Raw genomic sequence first — 6,455 nt, forward strand, 5'->3', positions numbered from 1 at the left:
AGGACTGACCAGACGCAGTTATAGAACCCCTGCTTAGATTCCACCAAACGTGCTAGAATCTGGGGGCTAGATGGTAAGAGGTTTGAGTCTTCCCCTAGCCCTTAGATGGTTTGTGGGTAATCACTCGAGTCCCTGACAGAGCTTGAGTCCCTGGGTATTTTGGGATCTTTTGTATGAGTTTCTTTTGTTTTTACTGTTACTTTATTTATTTCCTTCATACCTTCCTGGAAAATATTGCTTGGTTCTATCCCCCTTCTTTTGTTCTCAGTTGAGGATATTGAGTGATGGATTTTTGACCTCACTTATCAAGAGACTCTTCAAGAACTGGTGATCCCTACAGTCACATCGCTATCGCTGGGAGTTGCCTTGTGACCATAGGAGATACTGGTGGAGGCAAGACATCCTGGAGTGCCCCAGGGGACTTGCTGACCAAAGAGCATACTTGCCTTTTTAGAAATCAAGGAAGGCCAGAACAGCTCCTTTAAAACTCCCTTAAAATGCATGCTTAAGCATTTCAAAGAAGCGTTTGTGGAAAGTTGTAATTATGGCATCAAACTCTCCATCCAAAAACTGAGAGGGCCTTTTGAAAACATCACACTTAGAAGGGATAAAAATATCAGAAATATTTGTACTATAAAAACTCTAACAGTGTAGGCAACAAAACGTTAAAATTCGTCATCCTTGAGTATATAATTACAAATGTAAAGAAAGGAGGTTACTCTGAAGAATATTAGTGTCAAAGTAATCCCAGGGAAATTGGCTCTAATGGTCCTGATGTGTGTGTGCATCCATACATGTAATCTGTCATGTTACGTACTACATGTTGAATGTCTGTGAAAAAAAGCCTTAAAGAATTGTATTCAAGAGCGCTCATACAAATGGGTTTGAATGCTTTTCATGTTCATATAACTTTAGTGAATGAACGGAATTCAAATGTGATCAAATGAAAAAGATTAATAAGCGAAAGTCTTTACAAGTTCCAACATATTTTGTCTAGGTTTTTACTAATCAAGCAACATCACGTTAATCTTACTATGGTTGGTTTAATGAAACAGCTAGTATGTATGTGTTGTGTGTTGCATTTTACATAGTAAATATCTAACAGGGAAACGAATTCATGACTAGCTTTTTCTGGCATTCGTATTAGTGCCAACAGAGGATCGTTGACCTCAAAGTAATTCTTGGATGTTTACAGAGGGCCCCTGAGACATCCAAAAGGGAGATGTTCAACTGCTCAGGCTTATTGTTTATGTGTTGGATACAAATGAAAAGGATTGTCCAATTAAGTAATTCTAATTTTTTGGCATTATATTTGAGTTCTAGGAATAAATATGTTATGGACTTATACATCTCTATATGTACTGTTTTCCAAAATAATTGGAGATTCCTAGACATTTATGATAGGTTATTATATTAGATTGGTATATAGAGGCACATTTCTTTGTCAGTTATAAATTTTTGTCAGAGCATTAACTATGGCTCTCATCCTAATGTTATGTCCTTAAGGAAATTCACAAAGAGGACAGAAAGAGAATGTACTCTTACGAGGACAGGTTTCTAAAATATCTAATCATTTAACTGGGTAAAATCTTCATTTTCTATGTAAACTGATTGTTTTTCTAAACCATTAAGCCAAAATTAACTAAAGAAAACTACGAAAATGTTTGATAAAATTGCATACTAAGTAGCCAGTGTAAGTGAGTTAAATAGGTAAAATTGGGTAGCCATCCGTTTGGGACCAGCAGTTAGCATAATGGCTATGTCTCTGGACTCCCATGCAGTCGACTGCTTTGTATAGGCAATAAGGCAGATGCCTTGTAAAACCTGTAAACTGGGCTTCGCCCTCCTGACAGGACTCAGCTACTCCGTGAAGGATCTATTAAAACTTAGGTTCACATCCCAGTGTAGGACAATTTAGACTAGATATCAGAAAAGTTCTCCAATAACTCAGAGAAGTGTTATAACAAAATTGGCAAAGCACCTTAACCTTTGAATTAACTCTCACTTTAACGACACCCACTCGTGGTAATCCTGAAGGCTGGGAACTTCTCTGAGGGCAGGATCTGGAAACAGCCCAGATCAGAGCATCTGTCTCAGAAGAATCTCTGTTTCCAGTGAGGGCAGCCTGGACACTAAACAATGCCTATAAATGGCATCCTCATGTTCTCCACTGGGGCCTTGTCCCCAGTGTGCAGTTGGGCACTAGAGACAAAATGGAATGCACTGAGCTCTGAAGGGAGCTTGGGACTTCTGGAGTCTATGCTGGTCTTTGAAACTGAGGATTGATGGGGCCCAAGACCCCAACGCCTCCCCGTGGACATCTGACAATCTCAGTGGACAAGCCTTAGGTAACCTTTAAGTGACTAAGATTAATTTCTGTCTAAATCAGAGGTTAAGGTTGTTTCCAAAAGTACATAAAAAAAAAAAAGAAAATAGGAGTAAACAGGTTGGCTGACCATGTGACAAGAGAGAAAATGATAAGACCTAGCTAGAGGGGAGATATCTCCCTTGGTTCTTGTAGCCTCCCTGGACTCTGCCCTCCCATTCTTGCCCTCCAACACTCAGGAGGAGAAAAAAATTGGCCCACAAATAGTTGCTGTTACCAAATGTTAGGCCAATGTTTCCCAAGGCCCTTGAGTGAGTCATCATAGATCAGGTATACCAGATGACCCACCTGGGAAAAACAAAGCTTGCTAAGCTGATTAGGAGAAAAATACTTTGTGCCTAGTCTGGATAGCCTTATCATGGTGTTGTCTCAAAATGTGTTGCTCGCACACAGGTAAATCCTAAATCCTCAGACAAGGCTCCCTTAGGAATCAAGTCCCAGAGGAAAAGAAAAACTTGGGAAACATGGAGAAAATGGTGTCTAATAGTTCAGTCTCTAGACGAAATGAGGCTAGGTAATGTAAGACCGGCCTGGTTTCACTTTTCTTTGAAAAAGAAAAACACCTTAAATAAATAAATTAAAACAATAATTAGACAAAAATCAGGTAAATATAAATGGAGTAAAAATTTATCATTGACTTTATCTGTTAAATTGATTTTTAAAGTTAAACTTGGAAAAATAAAAACAAAGAATAACATAAAAAACGAAAGAAGAGTTATGGCTATAAAAATAAATGTCTAGTGAAAAAAGTTAAAAAGAAAAGCTTTCATATAAAACATTTTGTACAGTTAAGTTTTTGTCTTAACATAAAATGACTAGCTCAAAACAAAAAAAAAATAAAGAGACAAAAAGGAAACGATCTAAAACATGCTGTTGAAGGTTTAAGTTATGAGTCCAAAAAAGAGTTACAAAAATGAATCAAGTTAATCTTCTGAAGCTAATTGTACTATCTGTAAATGTTATATACAGTAAAACAACCAAAAGAGGGGAGCCCCTCCTACTAGTCTAGATGGGGCCTCACATAGTTGTACTGGTCCCTCCTACCACTGTTAAAGTTAGCTTGTAGGTCTGTCATATCAAACCCAAGAGGACTGCTTCCAAGGAGTCACCAAGGTCTTGGTCCATAAAATAAGCCAGGAAGGTCCTTCTGGATAACACTTCAGAGACCAGAGAGTAACACCCCCTACTCTAGTCACTCTAGTGGTTGACTACTCTAAGTCAGGTACTGTCAGGAACATGGGCCAGCAGCACCATGGCCAGATGGTCAGAGAAAGGACAGGCTGCTGCTGACTCATGGGATGGTTAGAGTGGCCTCTGGTAGTAGGCTCCTTGGCCCTTGCACCTGTTAAGTCCTCTATTAACTGCGCTTCTTTTTTTTTTTTTTTTTTTTTTTTGAGGTTTTTGCTATAGGGCGCGTGCACTCGCCAGACAGACAGACAGAGACAGAGAGACAGAAAGCGAGAAATCACCCCCCAGGGAGGACGGCCACACCACAATCCCTTCTCTTCCATTCTCCTCTCGGGGGATCCTGGGCACGCATGCACACACACCCACCGTGAGTTTTAAGCCCGTGGGGCCGGGAGGCGAACCGCGCCCAACTACATGGAAGTCCAGCGACATAGCCATTATGCTAACTGCTGGTCCCTTAACTGTGCTTCTAATCTTGACTTTCAGCTCTAGTTTACTCAATTTTCTTACCCGATCCATCTTCTACAGGAAGCAAGTCATTAAATATTAAATGCTACCTCTGGACCTAGAGCCCAAACATGCTAGGCACTCTACTGCCAGGGTGACTCTCCTTAACAGGTATATAAGGAGACTGAAAAAGAGAAAATGATATAGTTTTTGTTTTGTGAGAAATTTTGTCATTTCCATAAGTAACTAACCAAATACTGTTCTACTTCCATAAACTGCTTGCATTGTCTTGAGAAGTGTTGTATTACGACCTTCCTATAAGTAACTGAACCTAGTGGCTGCATACCAAGAATTTCGGCCTAAGCCAGTTCGACCAGATGCTCCTGCGCATAAGCAACTGAGCCCGGCAACTGCAGACCATGAAATCAGCCTAAGTCAGTTCAAACTGGACTTTAAATTTGGTAAAACTTCTTACCTGCCAAAGGAGACTATCATCCTACCCTCTAGCTGATGTTGAGGAATCAATTATTTGATTCCCGAAAAAGAGAAGTGGGGAGTGAAGTAGACCTCCATTTTGAGTTCCTCTCTATCTTGCAAACTTGCTTTCTCCTTTTGCCCGGAATAAACAGAGTAATTAACACTCCCACTGTCTTTGCTAAATAACCGGAAACTCCCTACCCTAAGATGTCCCTTAGTGATGTAAACATCAGTCACCAGACCCCTTGCCCTGAGCCAAGACCATTATGATCCCATTGTGTTTAGGAAGGTATGGAACATACTCTTAGGAATGATTAACCTGCTTGTTTTGCTTGTAAGCCCACTGTTCTTTGTTCTTGTAATAGCCACGGTCAACCCAAAAAAATATTGTGATTTTTTGTCTTTATAAACACCCCTCACCTTGCACTAGGGGCTACGAGGTTTTGAGAGACACGAGTCCCTCCCCCTCCCCCATGCTGCCAGCTTAATCAATAAGCTCCAATAAATTTGGCTATGTCTGGTTGTCCTCTTATTTCTTACTGATCAGACTATAACAAGGGGAAGCCCAGGAGGGGTCTCCTCTAGCCATGGTCCCAATGCTGGGCTGCAGGAGTTCTTCTCCATCCCGGCAGGACCTTCTCAGCCTCTGTGTGCACATCCTGCAGTGAAAGGGGAGCTTCTTCCCTTGCACGCATGTGCACACACACACACACACACTTGCTCACCAGCCTCCCCAGACAGACCTGCCATGTGGGACAACTCTGTGCTTTCCTGCCTTGTACTCAGCCCTCATCACCCTGCCCAGAGAGAAGTCTTGAGGCCCCTCAGACATCCCAGCACTGTTACAGGTGGTGAGAGAGCAAGCTGGGCAGGGGGCGTGGCCCTCACAGCCAGGCCGTGCAGGGGCTTCTGGAGCATCGTTGTCACCCTTGTCCTTTGTTTAGACCCACCAATAGTGCACGGTCAGGGCTACCGGGAACCTGGGTCTCTCCGGCTTGCTCTGTGCTGTTCCCTGGAGGGGGTCAGGACTTGCCAACAGAGGGAAAGTCTCCCTGCAGCCCATCGTGGACAGCCCCCCTGGCATCATCCAGGTGCAGCAGGTTAGGGGCCCGGAGGCATCCTCAGCCAGGTTTTTTGCTCAGAAGACTCTGCCACCAGATGGCTTTCTGGTCTGTTTCAGGTCAGGTTTCTACCACACAGGCCGGCCTTGAGTCGGGTCCATCGTTAGCCACCCTGACCTTGAAGCTCAGGTATGTGAGCCTGGACAAGGTACCTAACTTTCTCTGTCTCCATTTCATCATACGTAGAGTGCAGTACCACTGAAGACGGAATGAGTGACCCATAAGTGTGTGTCATGGTGCCTAGCCCCAGGTAAGCCCAGGAACTGGTCACTTATGCCTCTCCCCTTCCATGCTGCACACGTTTCGTGAGCTCAGAGAAGGAGCCTGTCTTTGGAATGTTCCAGAATGCTCCGTAAGCTGGATTCTAAGATTCCAGGAAATATTCCCTGAGGGTCTGGCACTCTTGGTCTGGATTCCAAGTTCGCTAATGCCTGGTACTCTGCCCTCTTCCTGGGTCCTGGCATGGGGTGGGAGCAGGCAGGCCACGCCCACATGTCATGCATGTGTCCTCAGAAAGAAAAAGTTAAGGCTATGTCGCTGGACTCCCACGTAGTCCACCATGGTTCACGTCCCGGACCTGGTGGCTTAAAACTCACGCTGGGCGCATGTGCATGTGTGCCCAAGATCCCGAGAGGAGAATGGAGGAGAAGGGATTGCGGCGTGACCATCCCCTGGGGGGTGATTTCTCGCTTTCTGTCTGTATGTCTCTCTCTCTCTGTCTGGTGAGCGCACGCGCCCTATAGTAAAAACCTCTCCCACCACCCCCCCAAAAAAAAAGAAAGAAAGAAAGAAAGAAAGAAAGAAAGAAAGAAAGAAAGAAAGAAAGAAAGAAAAAG

This window comes from Tupaia chinensis, unplaced genomic scaffold (assembly GCF_000334495.1).
Source record: "Tupaia chinensis unplaced genomic scaffold, TupChi_1.0 Scaffold000170_1, whole genome shotgun sequence".
NCBI classification, from domain to species: domain Eukaryota; kingdom Metazoa; phylum Chordata; class Mammalia; order Scandentia; family Tupaiidae; genus Tupaia; species Tupaia belangeri.